The sequence below is a fragment of the Canis lupus genome, chromosome 3, assembly GCF_011100685.1.
Source record: "Canis lupus familiaris isolate Mischka breed German Shepherd chromosome 3, alternate assembly UU_Cfam_GSD_1.0, whole genome shotgun sequence".
Classification (NCBI taxonomy): Eukaryota; Metazoa; Chordata; class Mammalia; order Carnivora; family Canidae; genus Canis; species Canis lupus.
In genome coordinates, this window is record NC_049224.1 from 68,470,395 (window position 1) to 68,491,255 (window position 20,861).

The 20,861-nt window shown below is 36.2% G+C and overlaps 1 long non-coding RNA gene across 2 annotated transcripts in view; it reads right to left on the reverse strand.

The window, feature by feature from the left end:
- Positions 1 to 20,861, reverse strand: part of LOC111095271 — a 61,108-nt gene that overhangs the window by 39,899 nt on the left and 348 nt on the right. Inside the window, exons 3-5 of one of the 2 annotated variants that reach the window (XR_005357240.1) lie at positions 4,979 to 5,989; positions 4,333 to 4,693; positions 3,082 to 3,243 (exon numbers count right to left, since the gene is read on the reverse strand). This is a non-coding gene — a long non-coding RNA (uncharacterized LOC111095271). Of the gene's footprint in view, positions 1 to 2,219; positions 3,244 to 4,332; positions 4,694 to 4,978; positions 5,990 to 20,861 lie in introns of those variants that run through there. The other variant, XR_005357239.1, reaches the window with a different exon arrangement.

Consider the following 20,861-nt stretch of genomic DNA (forward strand, 5'->3'; position numbering starts at 1 on the left):
TTCATGGCATCCTGTCCAGTGTAGAACTTGAGAATTTTTAAATTTCAAATGAGGTGTTAGTATTAATAGTTGTGTGAAGTAAACCAGAATTGGTTTCTTGAATGTCTTCTTTATCCTTTAAGCTTCTGTCCTGACCCCTCTGAGTGTGTATGAGGCTTGTGTAGAATGAGGACAGTTCTCACTCAGTTAAACTGATAAGACACAGCCTTTCCAGGTCAAGCAAATGAATATCTATCTCTCAAGGACAGGTTCCAGGGCAACTCGGTGACATGGCTAAGGACAATTCTTACCCCTTGCATTAGGTGGTGGAAGAAATGTTCAGGGTGGGTGCATCCGCCACCTCGATGCAGCAGGAAATACTGATTGTTTTTACCCTTCCCGTGTGGGTGAGAAGCATAATGTTGTCAGGCGGCAATCCCATGAGTTCTATAGCAAATGGGTAAAGCTATAGGATTCCTATTTGTGAAATATGTACAGAAAATGAATTCTGAGGGTTCCCAAGTATAAGGGTATATAGAGCAGTTCTTAATGTCCTTGCTGCACTGGTTTTATTTCTGTATTAGAGGATATGAATCTAAAAATGTAATCAAGCAATGATGTAATCGGTAGTACTTCTTTTATATTTCAATAAGCTGCTCTGGCAGCATTGAGTGGAAAAATTAAAATGAAAAAGTCTATTTTTAATGAAAAATTAATTTCCTGATTTTCATGTATCAAAAATTTGCCAATGAACCAATAATTTTCACAAAATGCCTATCAAGTATGATCACCCCAAGGCCATGCGGCCATGGTGCACCTCAGCTCATATGAAAGCTGGAAGATGTGTCAACATCTACTTCAAAGAATAGCTTTTCTTTTACAAAAACTGCATCCAAAGACTTCAAATAGAAACTCAGTTAATTCCAGTTCAATGAGTTTTATCTGTATCACAGGATCAAGAAAAGCTTTTGAAATAATTTATTTTAAGAACAAGCATTTCACAATTTTGTGAATGTCACTGTAAATTCAGTTAAAATGCAGTGAAAAAAATGTCATTATGTTTTCATAGTGGTAATGTTAATATAAATTTTTGTAGAACACCACTTCGTGGTAGAAACAAAATTTTTACTTAATTCGGACATCTACAAAGCAGAAATGTAGTTGGAATTGCTTGTTCTACATCTATAGATTGTAATTGTGTCCAAACAAACAGCCACATTTTACCAATTGAAATAAAAGCTATACTTATTTGTCAAAAGTACAAATACGTTTACACAAAAAATTTAAGATAATTGCACCATGAAATTTTGTTATGAAACTGGTGTGGAATAAAAGAAATATTTGCTTAACATTAGTATATGTAGTTCCTCTGCTGCTCAGAAATGTTAGAATTCACTTTTTAACTAACTCTAAGCATCCTAAGGTAAAAATGAAGATATTTAAAAGAAATTCTTTAAACTTTCTTTTCATGTTTTCCCAAAGCATTTAGGGATTTTTATCAGTGTTAAATAGTTGGAACTTAAAAAAGAAAACTTCAGATTTTGAGGCTTTTAGCCAACTGTTACCTTACAAACAAAAAACAAAAAATTGAATTTCTACAACACTGAGGGAAAGACTTGACAAAATAAATTACAAGCCTAATACTTAACTTTGATATTATATAATTGTACCTTATGTATTTCAACTCAGGGAGGAATATTTACAAAGAGCCCTTATATTTTATTGGATGATTGATATTCTCCATTGAATGGAATGAATTTTAGAAGGATTCTGATTTTGCTACAGCTAAATTTGATGAAACAAATAACTTCTGGACAACATAGTTAACTATTTATTTATTTTTTAAAAATATTTTATTTATTTATTCATGAAAGACACACACACACACACACACACACACACACACACAGAGGCAGAGACAGAGACAGAAGCAGGCTCCACGCAGGAAGCCCAATGTGGGACTCGATCCCAGGACTCCAGGATCACACCCTGAGCCAAAAGCAGACACTCAACTGCTGAGCCACCCAGGTGTCCTTAGAAAGGATTTTACATTTAAAAACATTTTTTTAAAATAACTAAGTTTGGGGGACCTGGGTGGCTCAGGCGGTTAAGCATCTGCCTTCAGCTCTGCTCATGATGCCTGGGTCCTGGGATGGAGTCCAGCATCGGGCTCCTTGCTTAGCAAACGTCTGCTTATCCCTCTCCCTCTGCCCTTCCCCCCATTTGTGCTCTCTCTCACTCTTCTCACTCTTTCACTAAAATAAATAAATAAAATCTTAAAAAAAGACAATAACTCTAAGTTCACCAACGTAATAAAACCTGCTAATCAATCAAGTAAACATAAAAAATATATTTTTCATTCATTATCTCCAAGTGACTCATTTTGAACATAAATCATGCAGTTTGTCACCATACACTTAATTCTCTTATTGTTCACTCAGGGATCAGCAAGTGGTTTTACACTGATGAAAAGCTAGAGATGAGGATTGTGTTTCTCCCCTGCCTATCACACATTTGTGCTGCTCTTCTCTGTATTGACATACAATTTATCTTTTGCTAAACTAGTGTTTCTTAAGGCATCACTCAAGTTAACACCTTCTGTCCAACATCTGAATTATGTGAGAAGCATTATGATTCTAGATTTAGAAGAACTGCTCCAGAAACATAGAGTCAGAATCAGGGTGAGGGATAGAGAATTAGCATTTTCAATGGTCTTGGATGCCTCTATCCTGAGAAGCCATGCTGTCTAGGGCCAGAAAACAAAATGAACAGGATAATAAAAAAGTAGGAATTGGGGAAAGACAGGAAGAGACACTGACATTAAGGCTGGTGGAGAGCAAGACTTCAAACAGACAAAATGTGATGCTTCCAAGGAGAGAGAGAACGGTAAAATGCCTTGCTGAATGGTCATTTAGGAATTATCGGTGAGTCTTTTTATTAGATTTTCAAGAAAATATTCAGATTGCAAGAGATTAAAAAGCTTTTGCCTTTCCCTGTGATATAAATTCCCACGCTCCCTGCAGTTTTCCCATGAGAACCCTGGGGATGCTTTTCCTTCCTTGGAATTGACCACCCAAGCTGACGTGGAACCTCCAGGCTTACCCATCATAAACTTGCCCAGATGGTCCTCTGGTCCTTCTTGGCAGAGCTGAGAGCATACCCCTAGTGGAGAAAGTCTAACATCGAACTGCAGAGCACCTTGAGGAGGGAAGGAAGAATCTTGAAATGCCTTTTATTTTATTTTTTAAGGGTGTCTTCACATCTCTGAATAAGGAGAAAAAAAAAATAGATCCTCTGCTGTAAGCGTTTCACTGGGCAGTTTTTCAAATTAATGCAGTTTAACTATTACATTAACTTAATGGCTATTTTCCCCTACTTTAACCATGTTAAATGTGCCGGCAAAAATGAGCTTCATGCCGTCTCTTTCAAGTCTCAGAGGCATCTTTAGAGCTGCTGCTTATCTCCTGGATCATAAAGCTGCATAATTTAGTATTCAAACAATTCATTTAAAACTGAAGCCCTCAGAATTACCGTAAAATTAATCAGAACAAAGTCATCTTAACCCATCAGTTTGGTTTATCTCTGGTTAGCAAATTTGCAAGAGAAATTGAGATAAATAAAAACATTGACCGAGCCTGGGTTTCCTTCTGGTTAGAATCCTCCACTCCCAGAGTTATCAATATAGGTTTTGACGAAGGCTATGGGTCACCATTGTAATGATCCCTTCCTAATTGTGATAAATCAGGACTTTAATGTCGTTCCATGTTGTTAACTCCGGAGCTACTTCTTAGCTATATATTGTATTACTCTCATTATTATTTTCATAATAGTAGCAAACATTTATGGAGAGTTCATAATATGGCAAGTTCTGCTCTCATGTCTTTCTATGTATTAATTTATTTAATCCTCAAAATAACCCTATGGAGTAGTTCCTAAGGAACCAGGAAAAATTTCCCCTTAGGAAATAAAGGGGTTGAAACACAGAGTGATTGACTAACTTCCCAAGGCCACACCAGTGACAAATCACAGAGCCAGAATCCAGAACTGGGTGGTCTGCCTCAAAGCCAGCAATCCCAACCACCCACTACACTTTTTCTACTTCAGAGGAAAATTTAGCATCTTCCTTCAGAAAATACTTTTCGAGCATTTGCTAAGATATTTTGGCTCTTCTAAATGAGATCATTTTGTCACTCAGAGGCAGTGTTGTGGAGTATAAAGGACCCAGGCTTTGGGGTCAGATGGATCCTGATTGAATCTGACTCCACCTCTCACTGCCTAAGTGACCTCGCGCCACTTAGCATTTCAAAGCTTCGGTCTCCACAATCAAAAAAAAGCAAAGATAATTATACCTACCTCACACATCTATTTCAAGAATAAAAGATGAGTTATAAAATCACAGTGCCAGGGATGTAAGAGGTCTCACGAGTCTTCTTTCTTCTCCACCTCTCCCCTCACCATCATTCAAGGGATTGCATATGGACCCATGCAACCCAAGAACTGTTATTCACAGACTCACTTGAGAAAAAAAGTGGGCACCTTGCCTCTAACACACCTTCCCCTCTCTTTTTCAGTGTCCTTCTTCTCCCCTGGCAGATTGATGTTCTTGTGTCAATTTTTTTTTTTCTCAGGGAGTAGTCATACTTCCTTGCATGTAATTAGTATTGGACTTTCAGATCCCTTTTGTGATGCGGTCATATTTCAGCCTCCAGAAATCCTATGAAGGAAAACACTGTCATTCTGTGTGTCAATAACAAATCTGGGGCAGCCCTGGGTGGCTCAGCGGTTTAGTGCTGCCTTCGGCCCAGGGCCTGATCCTGAAGACCCGGGATTGAGTCCCACGTTGGGCTCCCTGCATGGAGCCTGTTTCTCTCTCTCTCTCTCTCTCTCTCTCTGTCTCTCTCTCTTGAATTAAAAAAAAAAAAAAAATAGCCCTCAACTGAAGTTTAAAAAAAAAAAGAAGAAATCTGACCCTACTGCATAGGTTACTTATAAAACCTACCCCTAAGGAGAGGTGGGCCCAGGCTCATCCAATTTTGCATAACGTCCACCATATCAAAATGGCTTCAGGATTGTCTTTGCCTACTTGATGCTAGGGACTGTGGTGGGTATTATGGCAGACACAAAGCTGGGCAGGAGGCCTTCCTTTATTAAGTTTAAGAAACTTCTCATTACTGTGAGAGTCCCCATTTCTCCCAACCAGTGCTCCTCAGGTACCCTTTGACCTCAGAGCTCTGTTTTACTCTGCACAGAACAAAGAGAAAAATAAAGATGCAAGTATTTACATACATCCAAGTAGAAAAACAATGACAATGCATATACAAACACAAAATAAAAGGGGTGACCAAAAAAACCCAGACAACTTTTCTTTTTTGCCATCTTTGTCAAAAGCATACCCCCCATTCGTTAATTTCCTGGACCTTAAATGACTAATTGGTAGAATGAGAAAGTTGTGTCTTTACCTATTCACAGGGGGAAAAACAGAGGCTATATATTTACCCAAGGCCTCACACATTGTAGATGGTAAAGCTGAAACCATTCTACCTTCTGTCACATTGGAAAGGCTTAGAAAGCCACCAACTCCATCTGCAGAGCCTCCCTTGCTGTGAGGGGTCAGTGTGTACTCAGGGATACCTGGGAGGCAGGACTGGGTCAGAGTCCATCACCCTGGAGCCCAAGCTATTAGTGCCGACTCACAGGACAATGGACAGGTAAGGTCTTCTCACAGCAGCTTATCAGAGTTCCTTCTCCAGCGTGCTCAGCGTCGAGAAGCTGAAGCCCTGGAATTTTCCTCATGTGACTTCCTGATCCCAGGACTCAGATCCCAGGACCCTATTTACTGCTGGGAACTTCTCTTGGAATAGCCCTCCTCGTGCTCATGGAGGCAATAGCAACACTAGGGGATAAGCTTGGTGTCCCTCCAAAGTTGTTTCTTCAGCCTCCCCAGTTTTGTAAGCACCTAATTCTCTGTGTTGAATCTCTTCCCAGTAAATACTTTGGTGGTCTCTCTTTCCTGCACAGAAATCATACACAAATTCAGGTAAGAGATCTTTTACATCTGGACCTCTGGAGGCAATATTTTAATGAATTTCAGACAAAAGGAAAGCTAATACCTAAGTCCATGGAGAAGCAACAATCTACTTTGCATTTTAAAAAAAAAAATCAGTTTTGTTCCTATTTAACTTGCTTGAAGAATTTTAGGTCTTTTTAGAAGTAAAGAAAAATAAGGGTTAGAAAATAAAGAAAAACATGTGGGATGTTCCTCTTTGCCCTTGGGTAAAGTACACTCATAATGACCCTTTAGATTTATATATTATATTATGTTTTATGAAGCATTCAGTTCACGCAGCAGGCCTCTGAGGTAAGCATGGGAGCATGGCGGCAGTTATAACACATTCTTCCCATTAGAAAACAAGGACCTTTAGGTGAGGCCATGTTGTTATACCCCCTCCCTGGGGTTGTAGATTTAACACCTGGTGGTGTCCAGCACAGAAGCACATAATATAAGCTTATTGAATTTATGAATCTGTGAATTAAATTCTGGGAAGCAAGGTGTCTTTCCATGATCAGAGTGAGTAAGTGGTAGAACCAAGATTTTAGAATCCAAACCCTATGCATATGCAGTTATAGCTGAGAAAAATCATTAATTACATTCATATGATTCCTCGAAAGCCTACATAATGCTTGTTAGACAGAAGAAAACTGCTGTAGGGCCAGGTTCAATGATCCCATACAAATTCTTAAGTTAGATTCAAATCCTGTCTCCGTCACTTATTAGCTTATGACAGTTTCTACACATATAAAATGACAGTGTTAATTACTTCTTTATACTCAGTAACTAAGAGACTACACATGGGTGTGTCCATTGTTAGCCAGGGACAAATCTCATAATCCTTATCATTTACATTTTTTTTTTTTTTTAAAAGCAGCAGTACAGAGCGTGGAATCTAATGAACTGAGTGCTGATTTGGATGCATTGGCATTCTTCCAAAGTCATCATTTACTGTTTATAATTTATATAGAGCACATAACACCCACAGCATTTTTAAGCTTATGCAAATGTAGTTTAAATGTATCTAGTATATGGAGGAGGTTGCTATCTCCCACATGTCTGTCTTACTGTAGCAGGAAAAATCACCCTTCCCTGCCAAGATCTTGAGCTAGAGACTCTGGATGCTATTCACCTTGTAGGGGAAAGTGAGCCACAGGTCAAATGAGGGGGGCATTTGAGTTGGACCCTGAGACAGATCTACTCGGAAGTCTCCAGTAATTCAAACACCTCGTTGGATTGAGATTTCATTCTTTATAAAATGAAAAAGTTGGATTTCATCTCTAAGTTCATGTACTGCTCTGACATTCTTAGATTTTAGATTGTGTGTGTGTGTATATGTACTGTTGCTTTTCTTTTCTTTTCTTTTTTTTTTTTTTTTTTTTTAGGGATACTTTCTAGAGGCCTTCATACAAAATTTGTTTACTTGGCAATCTAAGCTATTACCTGAATCTTACAGCAAGGTAGAAATTCTCACTGAAAGAAGAACTGGAAACTGTCTGAAAATCACTAAAATAGATGGGAGTCCTTTTGTAAAGGTGCACACAGGTGAAAGGCCTTGCCTCGGTTCTCTGAAATTTTCAAACTTGAAGTTGTCTGGAAACATCCCTGGCAGACGTAGCTTGTGTAAGAGCGTACAGGTAGAGACAAAGCTGATCTTCCACAGTGTTACCAGCAATAATCACTAAATCCCAAATAAATGAGGAGGTAAAATTGCCTACAAATATCAAACTCAGTAGTGTCAGATCATAACTTCATTATTTTAGATTTCAGTTTGTCCTCTTTTTTCAGGTAAGAGACTTATTTCAAGAAAACCTCAATGCTGGATATTCTTCTTTTCCTGTTGTAGGTAGGATCATCTCTAAATTCCCAAGTAGATGAGAAGGAGGATTTAATTTAGCATTCAATCTAAATCCCCAAGTCGTATCATGGCATAGGGGAGGAGAGTGCCTCTGGTGGACAGCTGCCTTATTGTCTCACCTGGCACCTGCTGACATGAGAGGTGCTGCCCGGTGCTCTCTCTCCTTCAGCTATTTATGCAGGCATCACCTGAGACTACTGTCTCCCTAACCGTTTTCCTATTTCAGGATGCATGTTGACATCCTCAGGGGGATTACCTTGTCCTAATCACAGAGCCCCTGAAAGGCCACAGATTCTCTCTCTCAGCTAAGTTTTTTGCACCTCCACCAAAGACCTGGAAAAGCTAACTGTGGGTTTGCACTTTCTGGAAACAGAGACTACTAAGCCTAGCTGCATCTTTACATCTACCTGGTGTACTCCCTGGCTGTGATGGTAAGGAGACTTCTGGAAGAACCTCAGGTGACCAGATGGCACTGGTGATTTCTACATGTAGATTCCCATCTCTTCAGGAGATCTCATTATCCTCTCCCACCCTTGGAGCTGTGCTTTGGGGTAGGAATCAGATAGGGAGGAGCAGGAGTCCCATCTGCACACTGTCTATGAAAGTCTGACCTGGTAGCTTCCCAATCTGACTACACCCATGGTCTTTTTTTCTGGAAAGGCTTTATTTCTTTTTGGGCAAGAGAAGAGCTGGCTAAGGAAATATTCCAATTCCATTGCATGAGCCAGAATGTCTGCTTTAGAAATGCAAAAGCCAGTAATTAAACGGTTTTGTTCCTTGGAGAACAAATTCCCCTGAGATAATGGATACAGTAAAAGAAAGTAAAGGATAGGAAACAAAATGATGGTTACTACTTCTCAGTGGTAGCTCACTATACAAGTGACTGGACAATATTTCCTCTTTTCTTCTGATGCTTGGGAAAAAAAGCACTTATGGTGATTGGGGTGAAAAAGATAGTCATAAAATTTCCTTTATCTCCCTGAAATAGTCTAAGGAAATCCTTTAAAAGAGAAAAAACATTAAATAATACATTTGAAGTGGGTGAATTCTAAGCAGTCAGAGAAAGATTGAGAGAGAGAGAGAGGAAGAGAGAGAAAGGTATTTTCTCACTTATTTAATGTGCCATGGGAATTTGCAAATCTGGAAGTCCCTGATTTTAGAGACATGATGGATTCGTAAGTGAAAGACATTAAGTCATATCTCTGAGAAGGTAATATGTGTTGCATATTATTTATCAACATAAATAGTAAAATAAAAATGAGAAGCTTAATATTTAATTATTTAATCAATATTGAGTATGAATATAACTAAACAATATGATACACTTAACAAAAATTATTGTATATGTTAAATAGTATACAAATGATTATTTAATAAAGTGATAAGCTAATAATAGAAAGTAAGTCTTCATTATTTGCCAAACTTACTAAATAAATGTGTCATATCTCTTAATTCTTATAATGAACCTTTTGAATAGTAACTATTTTGGGTATTTTAAATTAAATACAATAAACACAGATAAAAATACAGGTTCAGAAAGTTTAAATGGCTTTGTCCCAAACACACAAGTAGTAAGAAATTTATAAAGTGAGTTTTGCAGTTAAAGCTGTGTGATCCCAAAGCCAGTGCTCTTTTTGTTCCCCCTTGGATGCTGCAGACAGGCTTGGAAGAGAGACCTACCCAAATCTTAATCCTGAAAAAAGATGTTCAGGAATATCAGTACTTTTCCTTTCCAACAAGCAGACCATGACATTTAGCTTAAACCAAGTTTTGCTTGTGAGATTTTAAGTATATTTAAAAATCTGGGCAGTGGGGGCAATTGGGTGGCTCAGTTGGTTAAGGCATTCAGCTCTTGAGTTATCTCAGGTCATGATCTCAGTGTTATGAGATGGAGCCCCTCATAGGGCTTTATCCTCAGTGTAGTCTGCTTGTCCCTTTCCCTCTTCTCCCCCATGTGCACATGTTCTCTTTCTCTCTTTCTCAAATAAATAAATACAATCTTTAGAAATCTGAGCAGGCACATCCCACTAATGGTAATAACGTGTTCTCATGAACTATATGGCCTTTGAGTAGGTCTTTCAGGATTCAATCCTCTACCTAAATTCTTTATCCACTGGGACACTTGAAGAACAATTTGGTCTGTGTTGGGGAGCTGTTCCTTTGTACACCCCTGGCCTTGAAAAAATGTCCAGGTTTTTGTTTGTTTATTTCAGGGAAGTTGGGCTCAGTTCCTGATGGATCCTTTTCCCCCTTGCAATAGTTATCGTGAATAGAAGCTATCCTTATCATGTCCAGTACTATTTATCTTTTACAATAAACAAAAAAAAAAGGTGAAGTTAATGTTGTTTCAAATCTCTCAGACATGACGATTTTCACAACTGTATTCTATTATGTAGATATCATGGTCCATGGTTTACATAAGAAGAAACAGGTACAGAAAAGCTCAATAACCTGCCAGATATTACATACAGATCATTAACAGTTGGGATTTGAACCTATACAGTTGGATTCCTAGTCTACATATTTCCCACTAATTTTCCCTAGAGCCTTAACTCAAACAGTGCTTGAGAGCAACACAATCATGTGAGGACTTTGCATGTGGTGTTCGATTTTCCACCTTCAAGAGCACTGGCTCCCATGGAGAGCAGTCTCAGTGTAGGGACATGGACAGAAACTGTGCTTTCAAAAGATTTAATAATTGGGAAAGAAAGTAACTGCATAGCAGCTTAGGTATGCAGCATGCCAGACCAAAGGAAAACTATTTGGAGTGCTTGAGTGGCTCAGTCGGTTAAGTATCTACTTTTGGCTTAGGTCATGATCCCAGCGCCTGAATCAGGCTTCCTGCTCAACAGGGAAACTGCTTCTGGGTCTGCCCTTCATCCTGCTTGCTCTTTCTCTCTCTCTCTCTCTCAAATAAATAAATGAAATATTTAAAACAGGGACACCTGGATGGCTCAGTGGTTGAGCATCTGGTTCTGGCATTGAGTCCCGTACTGGGCTCCCTGCATGGAGCCTGCTTCTCCCTCTGCCTGTGTTTCTGCCTCTCTCTCTGTGTGTCTCTCATGAATAAATAAATAAAATCCTTAAAAAATGTATATTTAAAACAAACAAAAAACAATGGAAGGCTATTTTATTTATTTGCATTTAAGAAGAGATGGATCTCTTCTGAGATAAAGACCATTAAATCCCAATGTATATATGTGACAGAATTGAGGGGTGTAATCAGGATGGATGGGCAGGGGGTGAGTTGCTGCGAAGGATTATTTATACAGCAAGTTATGTCAAATTCTCATTAATAGGGGTTTGAGGAACAAGCGTTGGGAAAGAAACATTTTTATCTATCCTTAAAAATTATTCTGGTTGGTATAAGAATGGAATTGATATGAGACACATTAACCAGGGAAAAAAAATCACATTTGATTATGTATATATACCAGAGCTCCATAAGAATATGAAATCCTCAGATAGTCAGGAAATTGAGGTTTATATGCCCTTCTGAGTTAAAAAAGAGGTAGGTGGTAGGCCCTGGAACTTCAAAAGAAGCAAGACAATTCACAGGAACATGAAAAAAGCAAATGCTTTTAAAAAAAAAAAAATTTTACTTATTTATTCATGAGAGACACAGAGGGAGAGGCAGAGGGAGAAGCAGGCTCCATGCAGGGAGCCCAATGTGGGACTCGATCCCGGGTCTCCAGGATAATGCCTTGGGCCAAAGGCCATGCTAAACCACTGAGCCACCTGGGCTGCCTAAGAGTAAATGCTTTGTAAACAAATGTTTGCTGGGCCATCCAGAAACATGGGTAAAAGGGAGGAATTTAACAAGCAGATTTTTCTGAGTTCCTCCCTGTCTACCACCCCTAGTTCACATTATAATATTGTTTTCTATGGGGATAACTCCCTCCCTGAAGCAAGTCTTCTAAATTCTGTTAGGCAGTTAGGGGAAAGGCAAAAAGAAAGAAAAAAATATTTTGAGTTTTCTATTTCTTAAAAATAATCAGCTTGAATTAATCCTCATGCAAGGAGACACATTTTGGGGTGGCAAATATTGCTCCCTTACAGAAAGAAACAGTCAGTAAATTAATATAGAATCAAGCTAGTAAGGAGATTAAGGTAAAATTAAATCACTAAAGAAAGAAATTGAAGTTAAGATTTGAGAGCTTCAACCATCTTTTACCTAATGCTTTAAGACCTCCCAGATCCATTTTAAATTTAATCTTATTACAATGGGTTTTTTTTGGTTAGGCACTAAGAGGAAGGAGGAGAGGCGAGGAGAGGAGAGTGAAAGGAAGGAAAGCACAGGCAAAGGAACGGAGGGGAGCGGAGAGGAGAGGCGAGGAGAGGAGAGGGAGAGGAGAGGGAGGAGAGGAGAGGAGGAGAGGAGAGGAGAGAGAGGAGAGAAGCGAAAGAAAGAAAAGAAAGAAAGAAAGAAAAGAAAAAGAAAAGAAAGAAAAGAAAAGAAGACAGAAGAAGAAGAAGGAGAGAGGGAGAGGAGAGGAGAGGAGGGAGAGGAGAGGAGGGAGGGGAGAGGAGGAGAGGGGGAGAGAGAGAACGAGAAGAGAAGCTGTAACACCATAGAAGCCTCTATAGAACTACGATGCCCGCAATTCCACTTCATCCCTCCCTTCCCTTCCTTCTTGTCCTGCCCTCTCCTTTCTCTCTCTCTTTCTCCTCTTTCTCTTTCTTTCTTTCTTTCTTCTTTCTTTCTTTCTTTCTTTCTTTCCTTTTCTTCTTTCTTGTATTATTTTTTGTATCTTTGTTTTGATTTTTATAGGTCAACTCATCGTATATCAGCAATTTTTGTGTGTGTCATTAGGAATCCTATTTTATAAAAAAATAACCCTAGTATTTTACCTCCCAGTGAATTCTCCCTCACAAATCTACTATATAAAATAGGTAAAAAGAAAGATGGGTGACAGTGAAATCTGGGTACCAGAGCCATTTGTGCTCTGTCATACTTCTATCTCATCATGGTGTAATTTCTGATGGATCTGGTCTTGAAGACTCTTGCAATGGAGACTGGTAGTAAAGAGCTTAGGGTTGAGGAGTCCTGGGTCCGAGGCCTCTGTGTTCTGCTCAGTGACTGAGTGAGTCATGTAGAACAATTTCTTATTCTAAATCTCTGTTTCTTGTGTATAAAATGAAAAAGTATTGAGCAGTCAACTTCTAGGATAATTTTCAGCTTCAAAATGTCATAATCTTTAGTGCAAGTCCCAGGATTGGAGCAATATAGTGTCTGTACATGAATACGCCTTATTGCTGTATAAATTACTTTTGGATATTTCTTCTTATCCTGATTTGAAGGATAACAAATTGGCAAGAACAGTTTCAAATTTCTTCAGAGACTAATTTCAAACCCAAGTATGTGAACTTGGATCCACTTGGAGCCTAGAGACTGTCCTGGCATTAGTAATTGTTTCTATTCTCTGAAATTGGGAGAAAGGCTAATAATATGAGGCATAGTTACATATTTCTTCCAGCTCTATGATTTCACCAAAATTTATTCCTTTTCCTCATTTATCCAAAAACCCCTGTACTTCCAAGTGAAGTTATTGTACCACTCACTTGCTCTTTAATTCTTATGAAACAAAATTTTGCTCTTATGAACAAAATTCTTATGATTCATGTTTTTTTATTTAAACTGCTTTGTGAAAATCCTTAACATCAATTATTGAAATGTCTTTCTGTAAAGTAAAAGAAAAAACCTTCTCTGCTGTAACTTTTCACACTGCATTTGGCAAGTAAAAACATGTTTTAAAGAGGAAAAACTTTGTTACTGATTTCAAATTCAATGTGGACCAGGTTAAAGCTATTTTTTTTTCTCTCCTAGCCAGATTTGGGATGTGGAGAGAACATTTTAATGAATAATATGTACCTGAGACCCATTTTCAACCCTGGGCTAGTAAACACTCATTTGTACAAATGCATATTTTTCCATACAGAGAATGCATATTATAAGAGTTGTTCTGCTCTATCGGTTATAGCAAATGCATGTTCTGCAAAATCCCCTAAATACCTAATTTTCTGGCAACAGGGACTATCTTATTAAAAAGTCATTTTAGTTTACTGTGTATTGCTAGAAAAAAAATAACACTTACTAAATAAGCAGCTTACTGCTCAGTAGAGAATCCCTTTCAAAATCACAATTAATAGAAGGGGAGAGCTGGGAAGTGCCGGGGGATCCCACAGTCTCGGGGGCTCTCACTGTGATCCTTGGAACACCAACATCATAAAAGACACAGCTGTAGATTCAGTAAATCAGAGCTTGGTTGGATCTTGACAGGTGACATCAGAAAATTTAAGCCACCTTCCATGCACGGGTTTTCTCATGTTCTTTGAAGGGTTTTGTTATTATTGTAATTGGAGTCTTTATATTATTTAATTTTATTTTCTAGGTAATATATTCATGTTTCAAAAAGACAAAATAAATGAATGAATGAATGAATAAATAAATAATATAAAAATATGATAAATAAGTATATATTCCCTCACTGTAGTCCTTTCCCTGCCCCTTATAGTTCCCTTCCCTATATTGGCAAGCTTTCTATTAAGTATCTAAAAGCTTTCTTTAATATTGCATGGATACACAAGGATTTATTTATTTTTCACCAGGATTTATTAAATTAAATCCTATATATGTACCTTTAGGTGGTTTCCAGTCTTTTTTTTTTTTTTAATTTAGCAATGTTGTCAAGAATAACCTTGTTCATACAAGTTCACATATATTACAAGTACATCTGCAGAATTAATTTTTAGAAATAAAATTATTAGGTTAAAATGCTTGTTCACTTGTTGCTTTCATATAATTTTCAATGTACTCTTCATAGTGGTTGTACCAATTTCAATTGTGGCTAGCACTGAGAAAGAATGTTCTCCACAGTGGCCAATGTAATACATTTTCAAACTTTTTGATCTTTGTCAATCCATAGGTGAAAAGCTGGCATGTTAGTGTAGTCTGAATTTGAATTTCTTTTATTTTTGACCAAAATTGAGAATTTTGTTAGCATATGGAAAATCTATTAGTGATTTTTAATTAACAAAGTCTAGTGAGATTCTTTGCACATCTTTGGGAGTGGTTTTTATTTTATCTTTATCAGTCTGTTGGACCTTTTGTATGTTAAGAAAATCAGCCTTTTGTCTGTGATATGAATTATAAATGTGTAATATGCTGAAACTCCCACAATATTTTTTAAAATTTGATATAATTTTAGCAAGTAAATACTCTATGAAACTTTATTTACACAGTAAGAAAGGCTCTCCCATTTCAGAAGTTATACAGTGATTATATTGTTTCTTGTATTTAGAAGGACTTTGTACATTTAATTTTTGTTTTCTGTTTGAAAATGTTGTTGGTTAATGTTTAAAGTACAAGCATATTCATTTTGTATTTATTTTCACATGTCTACACAGTCATGCCAAGATGCTTTTAAAGAGCCAACATTTCTTCCAATTATTTTAGAATTTACTTTTCTCATAACTATATTTCTGTATGGACATAGGTCTATTTGTAGGACGATGTTCATTCTAATTATTTAATGACATATGTATGTAGCACATCAACATTGTTTTAGTGGCTTTGTAACAATTTTAATATCTGGTGGGATAGTCTATATTCATTACTATTTTTTACTCATATTTTTCCATGACATTCTTGATTAATTTGTTTTACATTAAAATATTTTTAAACATTTATTTGTTTATTCATGAGAGACAGAGAGAGAGAGAGAGCATGCACGAGAGAGAGAGGCAGAGACACAGGCAGAGGGAGAAGCAGGCTCCATGCAGGGAGCCTGATGTGGGACTTGATCCCAGGTCTCCAGGATCAGGCCCTGGGCTGAAGGCAGCGCTAAACCACTGCGCCACCTGGGCTGCCCCAAAAGAATTTTTTTTAAAGAGTGATCTTGCCTAACTGAATTAAAAAGACAAAAGAGAAGTATTGGTATTTTTCTGGGTATACTATCAAATTATTAAATGTATAGTTTAACTTGGAAAGATTTGACTTATCCACAGTGTTCTGTTCCCATCCCAAATGACAATGTGCCTTCCATTTATTCAAGTTTTCTTTTAGGGTTCTTCAAAGACATTTAAAGTTTTAAAATTTATTTCTAGGTGTTTTAGATTTTAACAGGATTTCCTTAGTACCATATAATTTCTAAGTATCCACTGTTTCTACTCATTTGTATCAACTTTGCATCTCACCATGTTACTGGTTCCTTCATTGGTTGCAGTGTTTTTTCAGTTGATTATTTTTCATTTTCCAGGTAAATAATCATCTTACTTGCCAGCTGTGTTAGTATTAACTTTTACTTACTATTTTAATACTTAAATGTATTTCCCCTATATATTTGTTTGCTCTTCTTCAGGAATATGACAGTTAACTCTCAGCATTTTTGTTCTAGACTTTAGTAAGAATATTCGCTTGTTTTTCTTTTGTGTCTATTGTCTTTGAGGTGCAAGTGAAAAAATATATATATTTTGCTATAAATTCATTATATTCTTGTTTTATTGTATTTTTTAACACTGATATGTTTAATTTTTTTCAAAGATTATTTTAATGTCTGTAAATGTACTTTTTTCTAAGATATAATAGTATGATTGATTATCTTATGATTGATTATATTAAAACATCTTAATTTTGAATAATTCTTATTTTCCTTAATACTATGGAATGATGATTTACTAATTTTTATATGCTGCTAAAATCTGCCTGCTGAAACCAAATTTAAGATTTTTGTGTCAAATCATTTATTTCATTATTTTTTTGTTATTTATTCTCCTTCCTCTCATTACACTAAAAAGGACAGATTTTATCTCTTGTTTTCTGCCAAAAACCCAGCACCTAAGACTGTGCCTCTCCCATAGTAATTTCTCAAAAGTAAGTTAATATTTATTATTTAATAAATTGAGTTTTTTTTTTCTATTTTGCCTCTTTTGTTCAATTTCAGTGTCACCTTATATGCACTTCATAAAAAGCTTGGAAACAATTTAAATAGCATTGGAATGATCTCTGCTTTAAAGTTATAATTAGTTTAAATCTGTTGGAAGGCTTACCTTGGAATTCTAAATGTGGTTATGCAGCACTTAGAAATCTATGCATGGCTGGGTTAAGAAACCTTTAGTTGCATTTAACATTAAAAACATTTCTACCTAAATACAGATTATTTGCTATTTTTATATGTAGCCTTTTAAAAAATATTCCTATGTAATATGGAACTCTATTTATCTATCTATCATCTATCTATCTATAAACCATCTAGAAGTAATCCATACCTAATTTAAGAACAACTGTAAAAATCACACTGATGTCTCTCTGTACAATATAGTATTTTTTGTTTGTTTGTTTGTTTGTTTGTTTGTTTTTGTAATCTGTGGAAATGGAATCATACTGTTTGTGGTAATCTGTGATATTTGAGCTCAATAATACTTTTCTAAATCCACTCTTTTTGTGGGCTGTTGTAATTCATTCACTTTCACTGTAGTACGATATTCCACACGTTGGCTCTTTCGTGGTTTCTTGCTAGTATGAGCTGCATTACTGTAAATATGTTTGCCTCCATCTCCTTGTACTCAAAAGAGTTTATAAGTTATTTTCATAAATGAAACTGCTGGTGTGTATTATACTTCCATTCAAATCTGTAACTCCCAATTGTTTGTCAAAATGCTTTTATTAATTTACTATCCCACCAGCAGTGTGCCAAAGTTCAAATTAATGAATATTCACAGCTAATATTTGATATTATCAGACATTAATTTTTTGCCAATTTCATGGTGCAAAATGATTCTAATTGTGATCTTAATTTAGATTTCCCTGTTTACTAATGAACTGGAGTACATTTCATATGCTTTTCTTGACTATTTATGTTTATTGGCCATTTGTCTTTCCTTTTCCATGCAATTTTAGTTAACTACTAATTTGACATTTGTGATGGTTACTTCTTTAAGGGTTTAAGTGTTTTTCAGGATTTCTATTTTTTTTCTTGTGTCAGTTTTAGTAATTTATAATTTCTAGAGTTCCCTCTAATTTTTAAACATATTGGCATATGGTAATTCATACAATATTTTAGGCTTTTTTTCTTGTTTTAATTAGATGGTTCTCTACTTATGGTTTTCTTTTTATCTCTAATTTAATACTTATTTATGCCTGATGTTTTTGTTGATTCTCACCAAAGGATTATTTATATATTTAGTCTTTATTTTTATTTTATGAGAGGATTTGATTTGCTTCTGCTGGGTCTCATGCTGATATTAACTTTATCCTGCTTGAGGATCCCCAGCGTAGTTGAAGAATCTCAAATCACCTTCCAACTTTGCCCAGGGTCAAATGCTCAGGGTCAAATGCTCAGGGTCAAATGCCCAGGGTCAGATGCTCACAGCAGTGCTGGCATCCATGAAGATCCTGTCTTAGGTTCCCATGTTCTTTTTTTTTTTTTTTTTTCTTGGTTATAGTTGTCATTATTGCTTTATTTGTTTTTTAAATTTTACCCTTAAAGATTGTCTTTAATTTCTAATAAGGCAAGGAGTACTCTAGAAATCACAAATTTGTAATTTCTGCATGTACTGGGTGTATTTTAGCAGGAAAGTTCTTCAGAGAATCCAGCCTAATATATATTCTTAGAAATCAAAGTATCCACACATTTATATTCAAACATCTATAAATATTTAATTTATGTGTATCTGTTATAATCATCATAAAGTTGGGTTTTGCTTCACTATAAAATATGAGTTTTTCTTAAAATTATGTTTAGTTCATTTATATTTATGGACATACATATGTGCTGAGGTTTAGTTTTGTGAATTTATTATATATTGTTTGCATGCTCTTTAAAATGTATTACATTATGATGTTTTCTTTTTCTTTTTTTTCTTTTTTTTTTTTTTTAGTTTGGTGTTTACCTGATATTTGAAAGGTCTATATGTTGGTTAAATAATAATTATAATTTTTGAATGATATCCTTAAATTTCTATTTAGTTTCGTACCTTAAAATTCCTATTTATTAAGACATTTGTAGGTTTTTTTTGGTGTTTTTGTTTGTTTGTTTTTACTGGTTACCTTCAACAAACTATGAGCTCACAATTAAAAATTGCTGAATACATAAAGGAATTGGTAATAGTGAGTGACAATGAGCAAAAAATAATAGACCAGATTTAATCCTCCCTGAGGAATTCAGATATTGGATTTATCAAATACAAAATAGGGAATAATTGTCATGTTAAAGATTGAATAAATAAGCTGGGCTTATTTAGTCCAGCAAAAACTGAACTAAAGAATAAAAAAAAAAAAACATTAAAAATGCATGGAAAATATTTTTTTAAAAGATCCAAATGGAATATCCAAAAATTAAAAACAATAAAATAAAATTTCTGAAATGACAAATTCAAAGTATATGTAGCAATAGGTGAGATATAGCTAAATAAAAAAGATCATGTTATTTATTTATTTTTTAATTCAAAGTACAGCACTGAGAAATAAGTATGTAGGTAATGTGAAATAAAGATTAGGAGAGAGAGGATAGACGGAGGAGATGTGGCATGCTTTTATTTAAAGTTTCAGAAGGATGGGGCACCTGGGTGGCTCAGCGGCTGAGCATCTGCCTTTGGCTCAGGGCATGATCCCAGGGTCCTGGGATCGAGTCCCACCTCAGGTTCCCTGCATGGACCCTGCTTCTCCCTCTGCCTATTTCTCTGTCTCTCTCTCTCTGTCTCTCATCAATAGATAAATAAAAAGCTTAAGAAAATAGAGTTTCAGAAGGAGGAAATTGAGACAAAATACTTGTGGAGATAAATACTAAGACTTGTATGCATGTGATTAAAAATGTGATTTTGCATACAAAGAATGACAAATACAAAAATAGTCTATTTCTTGGTGCCTTGAAACAAAACCTGAGAATAGCAAAGACCATGAAAATGTGTTAAAAGCAGCTATGAAGGTAAAAATTTATCACATACTTAAGAATGACAATAAAGCTGGACAATAGGCTTATAGCAAGTGGCAGCCACAGGACCCAGGGTGTGTACACTAATATTGCTAGAGCTCTGAGGGAAAACAATGTTCACTTGGGCTGCCCAATATATGAAGATGGATTCTTGGAATTATTGGGGTTTTGTTAACATACTGAAGTCTTTGTGACTTCTATGTTAACATACTGAAGTCTGCATTATTTTTTAAAATATTTATTCATGAGACACAGAGAAAGAGGCAGAGATAGGCAGAGGAAGAAGCAGGCTCCTTGCAGGGAGTCCAATGCAGGACTTGATCCCAGGATCCTGGATCACAACCTGAACCAAAGGCAGACACTCAACCACTGAGCTACCAAGGCTTCCCTGAAGTCTACATTATTTTTAAATGTAGGTTTTGTTTATATACATAACACACTGTAATATAGTAATATAAAACAATATATATAATACACAAATATAACATAAACATAATAAAGAAAATAGGTGAAATAGGACAATGATCTTTTTTGTGGTAGCTAGGTCTGAAATGGCTCCTCATGATCTCTGACTCCTAATAGTTACACATTGTGCTGTTCCTCCTTGTGTTATATCAGGCTGATGAGCCGTAGAATGTAGCAGAAGTGATGGTATTGTTGGTTCTGTTTCTCTCTTTTGGATCACTTACGCTGGGGGAAGCAAGCTTTCCTGTGTGAGGAGATGCTTATTTGGTGGGTAACAAGGCCCTCTGCCAATAGCCAGCAGAGAATGGAGGCTTCTGCCAAACAGACACATTAGTGATATTAGAAATTGATCTGTCAGCCTCAGTCAAGCCTTGACATGGCCGCCAATCAGTGGACATCTAGACTTCAACCTGAGACAGAACCACGTCGGTAAACTGCTTCTGAATGCATGAACCACACACACACACACACACACACACAAATTGTGAGATGACAGGTTCTTGTTCAAGTCATTACATTTGAAGTAATTTGTTGCACGGCAGTAAACAACTAATACATTACTTAGTATGTGTCTTAGTAA